The sequence below is a fragment of the Triticum urartu genome, chromosome 7, assembly GCF_003073215.2.
Source record: "Triticum urartu cultivar G1812 chromosome 7, Tu2.1, whole genome shotgun sequence".
Taxonomy (NCBI): domain Eukaryota; kingdom Viridiplantae; phylum Streptophyta; class Magnoliopsida; order Poales; family Poaceae; genus Triticum; species Triticum urartu.
This window is the reverse complement of record NC_053028.1, coordinates 239,726,786-239,744,985: the sequence shown is the minus strand read 5'-3', so window position 1 is coordinate 239,744,985 and position 18,200 is coordinate 239,726,786.

The window sequence follows — 18,200 nt, the reverse complement described above, 5'->3', positions numbered from 1 at the left end:
AAAGCAGCCGCATTGCTACTCCTTGCTTGCTCCTTGGCTCGGGCAAGCTCCGCCTGAAGGGTCTCCACGGTGGCCGCTCCATCTGCAGTCACAACATATTAAAGATACTGGCATCATGCTGCTCTTATTATGTGACGATCACCAGAAAGGCCACTCACCCTATGCCTCGTCAAGCCGCTGGTTGACAAGCACGATGTTGGCATCTGCCGCATCCAGCTGCCGCTTTAGTTCGGCATATCCATCAGTCCGGCTAGCCACCGGAGCTTCCACCACCTGCACATAAAGGTAGTCTGGTTATTGCCTGGGACTATGATCCTCTGTTTGCCGTCGTTTTCGACGACAACCAGAGTCTCAGGGGCTACTATCTACACAGGGCACATCTAAAACGGTGCGGTACTTTCAAAAATATACATCATTTCACGTACCTCAAAACCCGTCAGTAGACTCATAAAGGCTTCATGCAGCCCGCTTTTGGCGGACGAAATCCTTTCAATCACCGTACCCATCAATGTGCGGTGCTCTTCTGAGATAACCGCCTTCTCCAGTAGATCCCTCCGTACATCCGACCGCGCACCATACGGTGCCGGACTCTTTCGATTGCTCTCTTCGAGAGCTGGATACTGAGGACTTTGGGTGGCCATAGGATTACCTTCTGGCCTTGCCGGATCATGAGAAGCCCTCCGCGACGACACCTCAGGGTCGCCCGCTTCGTAAGGCGGTGGCACAGGGGGAGGCGTTTCGCTCTCCATCATCTCTGGAAGAAGATCCCCCGAAGACGAGCTCAGCTGAGAAGGGCTAAGATCCAAACTGCAAGATAAATACTTCGGTTATTTTCCTTAGAAGTAAGGTAGGATATCTTCACTATTAAATACCTTTTGATTACTTACAGCTTGTTAGAGGGCTGATCCCCGCGCGAATATTGTGTGGCAAGAACACCCTCCGAGGCAGGACCCTCTGGTGGAGATTTCTTCTCCCGTTTGGAAACCTTGATTTCTGGATTTTCAGAGGTATTCCTCTTCCTTCCCCGGGGAGAGAGAATGTCAGATTATTCCCCTCGGTTATCCTCCTTCGCGAAGGCGCTCATTCCCTCGGTTGGAATAGGTAGCGATGGAGGCCCGCTTTCGCCCTCTTTCTTCCCGCCTTCATCTTCCTTTGAGGGCACCGGACAAGGTGCTAGCTCGAGCATCTTTTCCAGCACCGGATTGTCCAAGCCTTCAGGAAGGGGGCCGAACACCGGATCATCTTCGCCTTTGTTATTCAGTCCTGGTCAAAGAGCGATTCTTCAGAATGATGTCATGATAAATAAAACGACGGTGTGTTCGGCCATGGGATTACTTACTTGGGCAGTGGTGCAGTTGCTGCTCAGGCCCACGTCCTTGGTAGTGTCCGGACACTCTATTTGGGGTCCGAAGAATGATTTGTACATCTCCTCATGCGTCATGTCGAGGAAATTCTAAATAGTGTGCGGTCCTTCTGGGTTGAATTCCCACATACGGAGAGGCCGCCGTTTGCAAGGCTGGACTCGACGAACCAGCATGACTTGCATTACCCTAACCAGACTGAAATCTCCCTCGAAGAGATCTCGGATACGGCTCTGCAGTATTGGCACATCCTTGGCTGGACCCCAGCTCAGTCCCCTGCTGATCCATGACATCAGTTGTGGTGGAGGGCCTGAGCGAAAGGTGGTGGCAGCTACCCACTTGGCACTTCGAGGAGCTGTGACGTAAAACCACTCTCGTTGCCACAATCCGGACACCTCTGGAAAGGAACCCTTTGGCCATGGAGCATCAGCAATTTTGCTTATTAAAGCACCTCCGCACGCTGCGTACTGTCCCTCGACCATCTTCGGCTTCACATCGAAGGTCTTGAGCCACAAGCCAAAGTGAGGGGTAATGCAGAGGAAGGCCTCACAGATGACAATAAATGATGAGATGTGAAGAAGGGAGTCCGGGGCCAGGTTGTGGAAATCCAGCCCGTAATAGAACATAAGACCCCTGATAAAGGGATCCAGAGCGAGGCCTGGTCCTCGGAGGAAGTGGGAGACGAACACAACGCTCTCGTTGGGTTCGAGAGTAGGGACGACCTACCCTCGGGCGGGCAGCCTATGCGAAATTTCGGCGGTCAAATATCTGGCCTCCCTCAACTTCTTGATGTCCTCCTCCGTGACGGAGGAAGACATCCATCGGCCTTGAAGGCTGGATCTGGACATGATTTAAGGTCCGAGGCACCTGACCTTGGCTTTGGGTGTTAGAACTCGAGGCGGGGGAGGGATTCGATTGAGCACGGGAGGGAAAAAAGTAACAGCCTTGTCCCTTTATAAAGAGGGTGAATATCAAGCGTCCTCCTCGTGGCCGTTTGGGACTTGCCTAAAATCTAGGAGTCCTAGGCACGGTTGGGTTACCCACGTCCGTACTGATGAGAATCCCGTAATAAGGGAGACACGATCTCTGCTTTGACAAGACGTGTCAAGAAACCGCCTCGCGTTATGTGCGGGGCTGGTTAAAGAAAAACGGTTCAAATAATTACCGGGCCGTGGCGTGATGTCATGCTGCCAAAACGTGTCAGCAGATTAGATTTGTGGTAATATTATTCTCTCTACGGTGGTATGTGGAACTTATTTTGCAGGGTCGGACATTATCCTTGTATTCAAATTCTTCCGTGGTATATTCGGAGGAGGAACCCGCCTTGCAATGCCGAAGACAACACTGCTCGCCGGACTCATCGTCATTGAAGCCTGGTTCAGGGGCTACTAGGGAGTCCTGGATTAGGGGGTCTCCGGACAACCGGACTATATCCTTTGGCCAGACTGTTGGACTATGAAGATGCGAGATTGTAGACTTCGTCCCGTGTCCGGATGGGACTCTACTTCGCGTGGAAGGCAAGCTAGGCAATACGGATATGTATATCTCCTCCTTTGTAACCGACCTTGTGTAACCCTAGCCCCCTCCGGTGTCTATAAACCGGAGGGTTTTAGTCCGTAGGACAACAAACAATCATTCCATAGGCTAGCTTCTAGGGTTTAGCCTCTCCGATCTCATGGTAGATCAACTCTTGTACTACTCATATTATCAAGAATAAACCAAGCAGGACGTAGGGTTTTACCTCCATCAAGAGGCCCGAACCTGGGTAAAACATCATGTCCCCTGCCTCCTGTTACCATCCGCCTTAGACGCACAGTTCGGGACCCCCTACCCAAGATCCGCCGGTTTTGACACCGACACCGCGCAACCCAATTATTGACCAAAGACATGATTTGGAGCTAATGCATATAATGCTAAATTCGGGGTGCCGAACTATACTTATAAGAAGTGTTCAGACTTTTGTTGCCGTAATGTGGGGTGCTATAAAGCCCCTGGCAAACATCAAAATGTACCAATATGTACGGGTGCTACCTGATGGGGTTATTCATAGGGAAACTAAAAAAAAGGAAAGAGAGAAAGAAAACAGAAAAGATGTAAAGGTAAAATCTGGGGTCCTATAGCTCCAGCTACAAACTGTTTTCATTGTAATGTAATTAGTACGTCAACGCGCATTGATACAAGTAGTGCAATAAGCAACGGGCTATTTAACTTGCCGAAACCAGGGGAGAGCTGCATGTGGGTCCTGGAAGACAGGTAGAGTTATCGTTAGCGGAATCACCTAAAAAGGCCCCGTATGTCTGCGCTCCTCGCCATCTTGGTGTATTTATCCTTCAAGAAGACCGATAACCAGACCACCCGATGGGGCCTGTAGGATTAAAACCTGAAAGAAAACAAGCAAAAGTGAAAGTATGTGTGTATCCGATGTCGTTTGAGCCGTGTCGTGGATCACAAGTTAGCTATGCCTCCGTCGATGCCCATGGAATTTTGAGTGCGTAGTTATGTATGCGCAGCACGCAGGCCACCGCTTGATCAGGACTGAGACGGAGGCTGGATTGCTAGTTGAGCTCCTTACGAGCCGAGCTCTCCTGCTGCAGAGTAGTTCGGACCCTCTTAAGGGTGTCTGAGGGCTTGGCAGCCGAATGAAGGTTCTGCTTGAGAAGGCCGCTTTGTACTTCTACTGCTAGGGCAGCTGTGTGCTCTTCTGTATGGAGAGAGCGTTCCGTATTGCCATTGACTGTTATGACGCCGCGTGGGCTGGGCATCTTGAGCTTGAGATAAGCATAGTGTGGTACTGCGTTGAATTGAGCAAACACAGTTCGTTCGAGCAGTGCATGATAGCCGCTATGGAATGGGACGATATCGAAGACTAACTCCTCGCTTCGGAAGTTGTCCGGAGATCCGAACACAACCTCTAGTGTGATTGAGACCGTACAACGGGCCTCTACGCCTGCAATGACTCCTTTAAAGGTGGTCTTTGTAGGCTTGATCCTTAATAGGTTAATGCCCATTTTTCGCACTATATCCTGATAGAGCAGATTGAGGCTGCTACCGCCATCCATAAGGACATGAGTCAGGTGGAACCCATCAATTATTGGGTCTAAGACCAGTGTGGCTGAGCCTCCGTGACGGATGCTGGTTGGGTGATCCCGGCGATCAAAGGTGATCGGGCATGATTGATGACCCACAAGTATAGGGGATCTATCATAGTCCTTTCGATAAGTAAGAGTGTCGAACCCAACGAGGAGTAGAAGGAAATGATAAGCGGTTTTCAACAAGGTATTCTCTGCAAGAACTGAAATAATAGGTAATAGATAGTTTTGTGACAGGATAATTTGTAACTAGTAACAAGTAACAAAAGTAAATAAAGTGCAGCAAGGTGGCCCAATCCTTTTTGTAGCAAAGGACAAGCCTGGACAAACTCTTATATAGAGAAAAGCGCTCCCGAGGACACATGGGAATATCGTCAAGCTAGTTTTCATCACGTTCATATGATTCGCGTTCGGTACTTTGATAATTTGGTATGTGGGTGGACCGGTGCTTGGGTGTTGTCCTTACTTGGACAAGCATCCCACTTGTGATTAACCTCTATTGCAAGCATCCGCAACTACAACAAAAGTATTAAGGTAAACCTAACCATAGCATGAAACATATGGATCCAAACCAGCCCCTTACGAAGCAACGCATAAACTAGGGTTTAAGCTTCTGTCACTCTAGCAACCCATCATCCACTTATTACTTCCCAATGCCTTCCTCTAGGCCCAAATAATGGTGAAGTGTCATGTAGTCGACGTTCACATAACACCACTAGAGGAGAGACAACATACATCTCATCAAAATATCGAAGGAATACCAAATTCACATGATTACTAATAGCAAGACTTCTCCCATGTCCTCAGGAACAAACGTAACTACTCACAAAGCATATTCATGTTCATAATCAGAGGGGTATTAATATGCATATAGGATCTGAACATATGATCTTTCACCAAATAAACCAACTAGCATCAACTACAAGGAGTAATTAACCCTACTAGCAACCCATAGGTACCAATCCCGGAATTGGAGACAAGAATTGGATACAAGAGATGAACTAGGGTTTTGAGAGGATATGGTGCTGGTGAAGATGTTGATGTAGATTGCCCTCTCCCGATGAGAGGAGCGTTGGTGATGACGACGGCGATGATTTCCCCCTCCTAGAGGGAAGTTTCCCTGGTAGAACAGCTCCGCCAGAGCCCTAGATTGGTTCCGCCAAGGTTCCGCCTCGTGGCAGCGAAGTCTCGTCCCAAAAGATGGCTTATGATTTTTTTTCCTCATCGAGAGACTCCATATAGCAGAAGATGGCCATCGGAAGGCCACCAGGGGGCCCACGAGGTAGGGGGCGCGCCCAGGGGGGTAGGGCGCGCCCCCCACCCTCGTGGGCAGGGTGTGGCCCCCCTGGTGAACTTCTTGCGCTCAGTATTTATTATATATTCTGAAAATGACTTCCGTGAAGTCTCAGGACATTTGGAGCTGTGCAGAATAGGTCTCTAATATTTGCTCCTTTTCCAGCCCAAAATTCCAGCTGCCGGCATTCTCCCTCTTTATGTAGTCCTTGTAAAATAAGAGAGAATAGGCATAAGTATTGTGACATAATGTGTAATAACAGCCCATAATGCAATAAATATCGATATAAAAGCATGATGCAAAATGGACGTATCAATGACGACCATGGATTGAATTTTGGGGCGACTGGCTCTATCGCGTAGACGTCCCTGAGCGCACGCTTGCGCTCCCTCTTGGGGATGTGGGTAGCATATATCGTGTTCACCATTTTGACCTGAGGGGGAAACTTCTTCTGTCCCCCTGTGTTCGGTTGCCGTGGCTCTTCGTCATCGTCCTCGCTTTGCTATCCCTTTTCCCTGTTCTCGGCGTTTAATTTGCCGGCTTGTTTGAATACCCAACAGTCTCTATTTGTATGATTAGGAGGCTTGTCAGGGGTGCCGTGAATCTGGCATGGACGATCAAGTATGCGGTTCAAGCTGGATGGGCCCGAATTGTTCCTTTGGAATGGCTTCTTCCGCTGACCGGACTTAGAGCCACTGAATCCGGCGTTGACCGTCGTATCCTCGGTGTTGTCACTGTTGTTTCGATGCTTGTATCTATTGCGTCGAGACTTGTCTTTGTTGCTTTTAACTTCAGGGGTGCCGGCGTCACTTGCATTGTTTTTGCTACGGGCCAACCAACTGTCCTCGCCCGCACAAAAGCGGGTCATGAGTGCCATGAGAGCTGCCATGAATTTTGGCTTTTCTTGGCCGAGGTGGCGAGCGGGCCATTCGTTGCGGATGCTATGCTTAAAAGCTGCTAGGGCTTCGGCGTCCGGACAGTCGACAATTTGGTTCTTTTTACTTAAGAACCTTGTCTAGAATTTCCTAGCGGACTCTCCGAGCTGTTGAACTATATGGCTTAAGTCATCAGCGTCCGGAGGTCGAACATATGTACCTTGGAAGTTATCGAGGAACGCCTCTTCCAAGTCCTCCCAGCTGCCAATGGAATTTTCAGGCAGATTGTTTAGCCAATGTTGAGCTGGCCCTTTGAGTTTTAGAGGGAGGTATTTTATGGCGTGGAGGTCATCTCCGTGGGCCATATGGATGTGGAGAATGAAGTCCTCGATCCACACTGCGGGGTCCGTGGTTCCATCGTATGATTCTATGTTCACGGGCTTGAATCCTTCGGGGAATTCATGATCCAGGGCCTCATCAGTGAAGTAATGAGGGTGTGCGGGGCCTCTATATGGGTCGTATCGTGGTGCAGCTCTGATAGAGTCCGTCTGCGGTGTTCGGCCCCCGCATGACTGGGTTTGTCACGTTCGAATAGGTGGCCGTGGTCACGTGTCGAGGCGCGTCCTCGCGATCCGTAGATTGATCTTGTATGTCCTGCTTTATTGTTCAGGTTCTGAGGAGGTCATATGTATGGTTGTGGGCTAATTTACCTCTGCCTGAGTGATGAGGCGGGGCGGGCTGGTGTTCGGCATGAGTTGTCGTTTTGTCCCGACCACGTGGTGGTCGGTCGGCCGTATTGTGCGATGGTGGTATGTACTCCAGCGCCTCCTCGTCGAATTGAGGTAGCAATTTGTGCTTTGGGTAGTTTTTGGTTGGGCGCTTGAGGCCGTATTCTTCGGCTGCTAGGACATTGGTCCATTTATCATTGAGCAGATCTTGGTCAGCTTGAAGCTGCTGCTGCTTCTTTTTCAGGCTCCTTGTCGTGGCTATTAGCTGGCACTTGAAGCGCTCCTGCTCAAGAGGTTCCTCGGGCATGATGAAATCTTCGGTGCCGAGGCTCACCTCATCTTTGGAGAGCGGGAGGTAATTATCGTCCTCTGAATCTTCGTGTGTGGCCTGTTTAACAGGGCTAACCTGCTCATCTTCCCGTTCATCTTGTTTGTTTGCTTTATTGACGGGGTCTCTGTTGTCTTCGGCACCTTCCGGAGTGTCATCTTCTCCTGTGCCGGTGTTGCTGTATTTACTGCGGCGTGACTTAGAGCGGCGCTGCTGACGCCGGCGCTTGGACTGTATTTCGGAAGGTTTATCCTCAATTGGGTCTTCCTTAACATCGTCGCTGTTCTCCTTTGGAGCATCCACCATGTATATGTCATATGAGGAAGTGGCCGTCCAGCGTCTGGTGAACGGCGGGTTCTGGGCCTCTTCTTATCCGGCATCGTCGTCCATATCGTCGATGTCCTCGGAGTCGTAATAAAGTTCATCGGTCAAATCCTTGATCGTGGCTATAAAGTGGGTGGCGGGTGGGAAGTAAAATTCTCCATCATCAGCCCCTGGTTCAAGCCGGATATAGTTCGGCTAAGAGTCCTCCGCCAAGGACAGGTTTTTTAATGAGTTTAGCACATCGCCCAAAGGCGAGTGCTAGAAGATGTCTGTGGCGCTGAATTTGAAGATCGATAAATGATCAAGCTCGGCGTCCACGGGCTCGCGCGGTTTGGAACCTACGGCCGGGGACGAGTCCGGCGTTCCAGTGGCATAGGCATCGTGTGAGAACAGGTCCATGTGCGGCTCCAATGCCGTGGAGTCTGCAACCTCCGAGGTGGCGTTAATCCTCCCGTCTTTGGATGGCGCGGCCTGCTCAGGCTCTAGGGCCAGAGCGGTTACAGGAGCGATCTCCTGGATGCGGCCCGATGAAAGATTTAGGTCATGATCATCGGGGCGCGGTATCGAATACGGCGAAGAGAAAGTCTCCACGGATGTCCGCAACGTAGTTCAAGCTCCCGAATCTGACCTGATGGCCAGGGGCGTAGCTTTCGATCTGCTCCATATGGCCAAATGAGTCGGCCCGTAGTGCGAAGCCGCCGAACATGAAGATCTGTCCGGGGAGGAAAGTTTCTCCGCAGACAGCGTCATTATTGACGATTGAAGGGGCCATCGACCCTTTCAGCGATAGCATAGAGGAACTCTCATGAAAGCACCAATGTCGGTGTCAAAACCAGCGGATCTCGGGTAGGGGGTCCCGAACTTTGCGTCTAAGGTTGATAGTAACAAGAGACAGGGGACACGATGTTTACCCAGGTTCGGTCCCTCTCTATGGAGGTAATACCCAACTTCCTGCTTGATTGATCTTGATGAATATGAGTATTACAAGAGTTGATCTACCACGAGATCGTAATGGCTAAACCCTAGAAGTCTAGCCTGTATGACTACGGTATTGAGTATATCCTTTCTGGACTACACCCTCCGGTTTATATAGACACCGGGGGATCTAGGGTTACATAGAGTCGGTTACATAAGATGGAATCTTCATAGTTGTTCACCAAGCTTGCCTTTCACGCCAAGGAGAGTCCCATCCGGACATGGGTACAGTCTTCGGTCTTCATATCCTCACAACCCATCAGTCCGGCCCATAGATAATAGGCCGGACGCCCGAGGACCCCTTAGTCCAGGACACCCTCACCCCCCCCATGGCTGGTCTGAATTGTACTAGGAGGGGGCGGTGCCCCCCTCCTTCCTTGTCCCCTCTTCCTAGGAAAGGGGGGCCGAATCCTACTTGGACCGGGAGTCCAAGTAGGACTCCCCCCTTTGGCACGCCCCCCTTGGGCCGGCATCCTCTTCCCCCTCCTTTATATACGTGGGAGGGGGCACCCCAAAGGCACACCAAGTCTTCTCTTAGATGTGTGCGGTGCCCCCCTCCATAGTTACACACCTCGGTCATATCATTGTAGTGCTCAGGCGAAGCCCTGCGCCGGTAACTTCATCATCATCGTCAACACGCCGTCGTGCTGACGAAACTCTCCCTTGTCCTCAACTGGATCAATATCTCGAGGGACGTCATCGTGCTAAACGTGTGCTGAACACGGGGGTGCCGTATGTTCGGTGCTAGGATCGGTTGGATCACGAAGATGTTCGACTACATAAACCGCGTTACTAAACACTTCCGCTTTCGGTCTACGAGGGTACATGGACACACTCTCCCCTCTCATTGCTATGCATCCCCTAGATAGATCTTGCGTGATCGTAGGAATTTTTTTGAAATACTATGTTCCCCAACAGTGGCATCCGAGCCAGGTCTAGGCGTAGATGTTATATGCACGAGTAGAACACAAAGAGTTGTGGGCGATAATAGTCATACTGCTTACCACCAACATCTTACTTTGATTCGGCGGTATTTTTGGATGAAGCGGCCCGGACCGACATTACATGACCGCATTCATGAGACTGGTTCTACCGACGTGCTTCGCAAGCAGGTGGCTGGCGGGTGTCTGTTTCTCCAACTTTAGTTGAATCCATTTTGACTACGGTCGGTCCTTGTTAAAGGTTAAAACAGCACACTTGACAAAAAATCGTTGTGGTTTTGATGCGTAGGTAAGAACGGTTCTTGTTAGAAGCCCGTAGCAGCCACGTAAAACTTGCAACAACAAAGTAGAGGACGTCTAACTTGTTTTTGCAGGGCATGTTGTGATGTGATATGGTCAAGACATTATGTGATATAATTCGTTGTATGAGATGATCATGTTTCCTTAAAGTTATCGGCAACTGGCAGGAGCCTTATGATTGTCTCTTTATTGCATAAGATGCAAGCGCCATATAATTGCTTTACTTTATCGCTATGTGATAGCAATAGTTGCAAAAGCAATAGTTGGCGAGATGACCATGTGATGGCACGTTGATAGAGATCAAGATGATGGAGATCATGGTGTCATGCCGGTGACGATGGATATCATGACGGTACTTTAGATATGGAGATCAAAGGCACAAGATGATGATGGCCATATCATGTCACATATTTTGATTGCATGTGATGTTTATCTTTTATGCATCTTATTTTGCTTAGTATGACGGTAGCATTATGAGATGATCCCTTACTAAAATTTCAAGGTATAAGCGTTCTCCCTGAGTATGCACCGTTACGACAGTTCATCTTGCCGAGACACCACGTGATGATCGGGTGTGATAAGCTCTACGTTCACATACAACGGGTGCAAGCCAGTTTAGCACGTGCACAATACTCGAGTTAAACTTGACGAGCCTAGCATATGCAGATATGGCTTCAGAACACTGGAGACCGAAAGGTCGATCGTGAATCATATAGTAGATATGATCAACATAGAGATGTTCACCATTGAAGACTACTCCATCTCACGTGATGATCGGACATGATTTAGTTGATATGAATCACGTGATCATTTAGATGACTAGAGGGGTGTCTATCTAAGTGGGAGTTCTTAAGTAATATGATTAATTGAACCTAATTTATCATGAACTTAGTCCTGATAGTTTTTGCATATCTATGTTGTAGATCAATAGCTCATGTTGTAGCTCCCCTATGTTTTGGATATGTTCCTAGAGAAAACTAAGTTGAAAGATGATAGTAGCAATGATGCGGACTGGGTCTGTGATCTGAGGATTATCCTCATTGCTGCACAGAATAATTATGTCCTTGATGCACCACTAGGTGACAGACCTATTGCATGAGCAAATGCAGACGTTATGAACGTTTGACAAGCTCGGTATGATGACTACTTGATAGTTTAGTGCACCATGCTTTACAGCTTAGAACCAGGAATTCGAAAATGTTTTGAATGCCACGGAGCATATGAGATGTTTCAAGAGTTGAAATTGGTATTTCAGACTCATGCCCATGTCGAGAGGTATGAGACCTCTGACAAGTACTTTGCCTACAAGATGGAGGAGAATGGCTCAGCCGGTGAGCATGTACTCGGAATGTATGGGTAGTATAATCGCTTGAATCAAGTGGGAGTTAATCTTCCAGATAATATAGTGATTGACAAAGTTCTCTAGTCACTATCACCAAGATACTAGAACTTTGTGATGAACTATGGTATGCAAGGGATGATGAAAACGATTCCCGGGTTGTTCGCGATGCTAAAATCGGCGAAGGTAGAAATCAAGAAAGAGCATCAAGTGTTGATGGTTCACAAGACCACTAGTTTCAAGAAAAGGGGCGAAGGAAAAGAAAGGGAACTTCAAGAAAGAATGGCAAGAAAGTTGGCACTCCCGTGAAGAAACCCAAAGCTAGATCTAAGCCTGAAACTAAGTGCTTCTACTGCAAAGGGAATGGTCACTGGAAGCGGAACTACCCCAAATACTTGGCGGATAAGAAGGATGGCAAAGTGAACAAAGGTATATTTGATATACATGTTATTGATGTGTACTTTACTAGTCTTCGTAGTAACCCCGGGGTATTTGATACCGGTTTAGTTGCTAAGATTAGTAACTCGAAATAGGAGTTACAAAATGAACAGAGACTAGTTGAGAGTGAGGCAACGATGTGTGTTGGAAGTAATTCCAAGGTTGATAAATATCACCATCGCATACTCCCTCTACCTTCGGGATTAGTGTTGAACCTAAATAAATGTTATTTGGTGTTTGCGTTGAGCATGAATATGATTGGATCATGTTTATTGCAATACAGTTATTCATTTAAGTCAGAGAATAATTATTGTTTTGTTTACATGAATAAAACCTTCAATGGTCATACACCCAATGTGAATGGTTTGTTGAATCTCGATTGTAGTGATACACATATTCATAATATTGAAGCCAAAAGATGAAAAATTGATAATGATAGTGCAACTTATTTGTGGCACTGTCGTTTAGGTCATATTGGTGTAAAGCACGTGAAGAAACTCCATGCTGATGGGCTTTTGGAATCACGTGATTATGAATCACTTGATGCTTGCGAACCATGCCTCATGGGCAAGATGACTAAGACTCCGTTCTCTGGAACAATGGACAGAGCCACTGACTTACTGGAAATAATACATACTGATGTCTGCGGTCCGATGGGTGTTGAGGCTCGCAGCAGGTATCGTCATTTTCTGACCTTCACAGATGATTTGAGCAGATATGGGTATATCTACTTAATGGAACATAATTCTGAAACATTTGAAAAGTTCAAGGAATTTCAGAGTGGAGTGGAAAATCATTGTAACAAGAAAATAAAATTTCTATGATCTGATCGTGGAGGTGAATATTTGAGTTATGAGTTTGGTCTTGATTTCAAACATGTGGAATAGTTTCGCAACTCACGCCACCTGGAACACCACAGCGTAATGGTGTGTCTGAACGTCGTAACCGTACTTTATTAGATATGGTGCGATCTATGATGTCTCTTACCGATTTACCACTATCCTTTTGGGGTTATGCATTAGAGACAGCTGCATTCACGTTTAATAGGGCATCGTCTAAATCTGTTGAGACGACACTGTATGAACTATGGTTTGGCAAGAAACCAAAGTTGTCGTTTCTTAAAGTTTTTGGTTGCGATGCTTATGTGAAAAAGTTTCAGCCTGATAAGGCCGAACCCAAATCGAAGAAGTGTGTCTTCATAGGATACCCAAAAGAAGCAGTTGGGTACACCTTCTATCACAGATCCGAAGGCAAGATATTCGTTGCTAAGAATGGATACTTTCTAGAGAAGGAGTTTCTCTCGAAAGAAGTGAGTGGGAGGAAATTAGAAGTTGATGAGGTAATTGTACCTTCTCCCTTATTATAAAATAGTTCATCACAGAAATCAGTTCCAGTGATTCCTACACCAATCAGTGAGGAAGCTAATGATGATGATGATGAAACTTCTAATCAAGTTACTACCGAACCTCGTAGGTCAACCAGAATAAGGTGTGCACCAGAGTGGTACGGTAATCCTGTTCTAGAGGTCATGTTACTTAACCATGATGAACCTACGAACTATGAGGAAGCGATGATGAGCCCAGATTCCACAAAATGGCTTGAGGCCATGAAATCTGAGATGGGGTCCATGTATGAGAACAAAGCGTGGACTTTGGTTGACTTTCCCGATGATCGGCAAGCAATAGAGAATAGACGGATCTTTAAGAAGAAGATTGACGCTAACGGTAATGTTACTGTCTACAAAGCTCGACTTGTTGCGAAAGGTTTTCGACAAGTTCAAGGAGTTGACTACGATGAGACCTTCTCACCCGTGGTGATTCTTAAGTTTGTCCGAATCATGTTAGAAATTGTCGCATTTTATGATTATGAAATTTGGAAAATGGATGTCAAAACTGCATTCCTTAATGGATTTCTTAAAGAAGAGTTGTATATGATACAATCAGAAGGTTTTGTCGATCCTAAAGGTGCTAACAAAGTGTGCAAGCTCCAGCAATCCATTTATGGACTGGTGCAAGCCTCTCGGAGTTGGAATATATGCTTTGATAGTGTGATCAAAGCATTTTATACAGACTTTTGGTGAAGCCTGTATTTACAACAAAGTGAGTGGGAGCAGTACAGCCTTTCTGGTAGGTATATGTGAATGACATATTGTTAATCAGAAATGATGTAGAATTTTCTGGAAAGCATAAAGGAGTGTTTGAAAGGATTTTTTCAAATAAAGATCTTGGTGAAGCTACTTACATATTGGGCATCAAGATCTATAAAGATAGATCAAGACGCTTGATAATACTTTCGATGAGTACATACCTTGATAAGATTTTGAAGGAGTTCAAAATGGATCAGTCAAAGAAGGAGTTCTTGCCTGAGTTGTAAGGTATGAAGTAGAGTAATACTCAAAACCCGACCACGGCAGAAGATAGAGAGAATGAAAGTCATTCCCTATGCCTCGGCCATGGGTTCTATAAAGTATGCCATGTTGTATACCAGACCTATTGTGTACATTGCCATGAGTTTGGCAAAGGGGTACAATAGTGATCCAGGAATAGATCACTGGACAGCAGTCAAAATTATCCTTAGAGGACTAAGGAAATATTTCTCGGTAATGGAGGTGATAAAGAGTTCATCGTAAAGAGTTACGTCGATGCAAGCTTTAACACTGATCTGGATGACTCTGAGTCTCAATCTGGATACATATTAGAAGTGGGAGCAATTAGCTAGAGTAGCTCCATGCAAAGCATTATAGGCATAGAAATTTGCAAAACTAGATGATTCCCCACGCGTTGCGACGGTAATTTTTGAGGTATTGAAGGAAAATCCATTGAGTGGCAAATAGTCAAACTATGAAAATCACTCTAGATTGTAGTTGCAGGATCTGCCAGGTCTGCCATTAGTTTAACGAATACAGATCAAAGTGATTACCATATGGATAGGAATATTAAAGATTTGGTATGGAAATAGAAATTTCCGAGTAGTAATGAGAAGAAATGATGATGATCATTCTAGTGATAACTAATTTTAAATTTAAGCAACGGATTTACTAATTTTAGGCGTAGTGTATTTTCTGAGATGCTTCTATGCGTGGTTGACCATGTAGTATGTGAGGTCGTCATGGTAGCTATCTTCATAAATAAATAATAGAGAACACTGCATCTTCTATATGTAAGCTACAGTACATATGAACCATTCACATGCGTCCATAACATCAGGTCGGCCTCTATAATAAAAGGAAAGAACGTGAACAAAAATAGGATAGAGGAATGTGGACATACAAAAAACAGGATTTTATAATCTGTTGTTGTCAAAAGATATAACGCGCATTACTTGTTACCCTCCTAATTACAAATGAAGTATTGAATATAACTAATTCTGATAATAAAATCACTACCAGCGAATGAACTAATTGGATGGAATCCATATTGTTCTATCACCATCCTAATTACAAATGTGTCTTCTATCAAGGGATCATCATCCGCTATAACAACAAAGATTCCTTTTTTTTCAAGAAAAGTACTACACAGTTTCATGAGAACATCGCCATGGATGATAATACCACATACACGTACAGTCCCACCCGTACGTACGGTACATACCATCAAGGACAGATGTCCAAGCCATTCGCAAAGAGCACCCTGCAAAAAAAGAGAGTATTGTACATTGTCTGATTTGATTATACCCACGTACCTGGAGGCACCAGCATCATGGAGCACAACGGTTTACACGACCATGACAGGGATTGAGTTGGAGGGCTATATTCCTCTGCAGCTCACCCTCCTCCACCTGAGATGTACCACCAGAAAAATCATAAGCACAACTCTAGACTCTCCTCTAGCGCACCACCTCCATCATCCATTGTCAATCTAAAGAGAAAGACCGTTGAGGCGAGACAGATTGACAGATTTGGCCGCTGCAAGTCACCCTCTCGAGTTTCCTTTTCTTTGCCCAAGAATATACGGCGGGGGCGAGAGGGTTGGAGAGAATTCGCAATAAAAGGAATGATAACAGAAAGAGATTGATTACTTCGATTTTTGGTGCTCCTTGGAGAGAAAAATCTACCATATATAGACAACCGGAAGAGGAGTAGTGCTGCTTGGTGCTCTGAATTTCCCACTTGTAGTTCATGAAACCGCGCACCATTTCAGATCGTAGGGGACAGCTGAAGAGACCATCGCCTATTCGGTTGCCAAGATTGTAGCCTTGCAGGGGAAGGGGATCGGACGGGAAGGTGTGCGACTCAAGTAGAGGAAGGGAATCGGATGGGAAGATGTGGGCTTGAGTATGATGCATGTTGTAGTACAGCCCAACGACAATAAATCGAGTCGAGTTGTCCGAAGCAACATGCGGGACGAAAAAGCCCAGGCGCAAGAAGTTTGGGTCGAGGGAAATAATCAACCTGGCAAGTGGCAGACAAAACGATCAGGGCTGGTCCATGGTCCGTTCTGTATGCTGGTGAGTGGTGACTGCAGGATGACATGGCACATGCATGTTAAGAAGAGTCATGTGAACGCTGACATGGCATGAAGATGATGTGGATAGTGTGCATGTTGAGAGAATTGGTAGAAGTGGGGAGCAACTTTTTAAGAATGTAAGATACATACGGATATGAATGTGGCAGACCCGTTAACTAAACTTCTCTCACAAGAAAAACATGATCACACCTTAGTACTCTTTGGGTGTTAATCACATAGCAATGTGAACTATATTATTGACTCTAGTAAACCCTTTGGGTGTTAGTCACATGGCGATGTGAACTAATCACATAAAGATGTGAACTATTGGTGTTAAATCACATGATGATGTGAACTGGATTATTGACTCTAGTGCAAGTGGGAGACTGGAGGAAATATGCCCTAGAGGCAATAATAAAGTTGTTATTTATATTTCTTTATATCATGATAAATTTTTATTATTCATGCTAGAATTGTATTAACCGGAAACTTAGTACATGTGTGAATACATAGACAAACAGAGTGCCCCTAGTATGCCTCTACTTGACTAGCTCGTTAATCAAAGATGGTTAAGTTTCCTAGCCATAGACATGTGTTGTCATTTGATCAATGGGGTCACATCATTAGAGAATGATGTGATGGACAAGACCCATCCGTTAGCTTAGCACAATGATCGTTTAGTTTTATTGCTATTGATTTCTTCATGACTTATACATGTTCCTCTGACTATGAGATTATGCAACTCCCGAATACCGGAGGAACACCTTGTGTGCTATCAAACGTCACAATGTAACTGGGTGATTATAAATATGCTCTACAGGTGTCTCCGATGGTGTTTGTTGAGTTGGCATAGATCGAGATTAGGATTTGTCACTCCGTGTATCGAAGAGGTATCTCTGGCCCTCTCGGTAATGCACATCACTATGATACTTGCAAGCAACGTGACTAATGAGTTAGTTGCGGGATGATGCATTACGGAACGAGTAAAGAGACTTGCCGGTGACGAGATTGAACTAGGTATGATGATACCGACGATCGAATCTCGGGCAAGTAACATACCGATGACAAAGGGAACAACGTATGTTGTTATGCGGTTTGACCGATAAAGATCTTTGTAGAATATGTAGGAACCAATATGAGCATCCAGGTTCCGCTATTGGTTATTGACCGGAGATGTGTCTCGGTCATGTCTACATAGTTCTCGAGCCTGTACGGTCCGCATGCTTAACGTTCGATGACGATTTGTATTATGAGTTATGTGATTTGATGATCGAAGTTTGTTTGGAGTCCCGGATGAGATCACGGACATGGCGAGGAGTCTCGAAATGGTCGAGAGGTAAAGATCGATATATTGGAAGGTTATATTTGGACATCGGAATAGTTCCGAAGTGTTTCGGGTATTTTCTGGAGTACCGGGAGGTTACCGGAACCCCCAGGGGAAGTAGTGGGCCTTAATGGGCTTTAGGGGAAAGGAGAGAAGGGCCTCAATGGGTGCCCCCCATGGCTGGTCCGAATTGGACTAGGAGGGGGCGGCACCCCCTTCTTCCTTCTCCCCTCTTCCTCCTTCCCTCCTTCTCCTAGTTGGAATAGGAAAGGGGGGAATCCTACTTGGACCGGGAGTCCAAGTAGGACTCCCCCCTTTGGCGCCCCCCCTTGGGCCGGCCTCCTCTTCCCCCCACCTTTATATACATGGGAGGGGCACACCAAGTCTTCTCTTAGCCGTGTGCGGTGCCCCCCTCCACAGTTACACACTTCGGTCATAT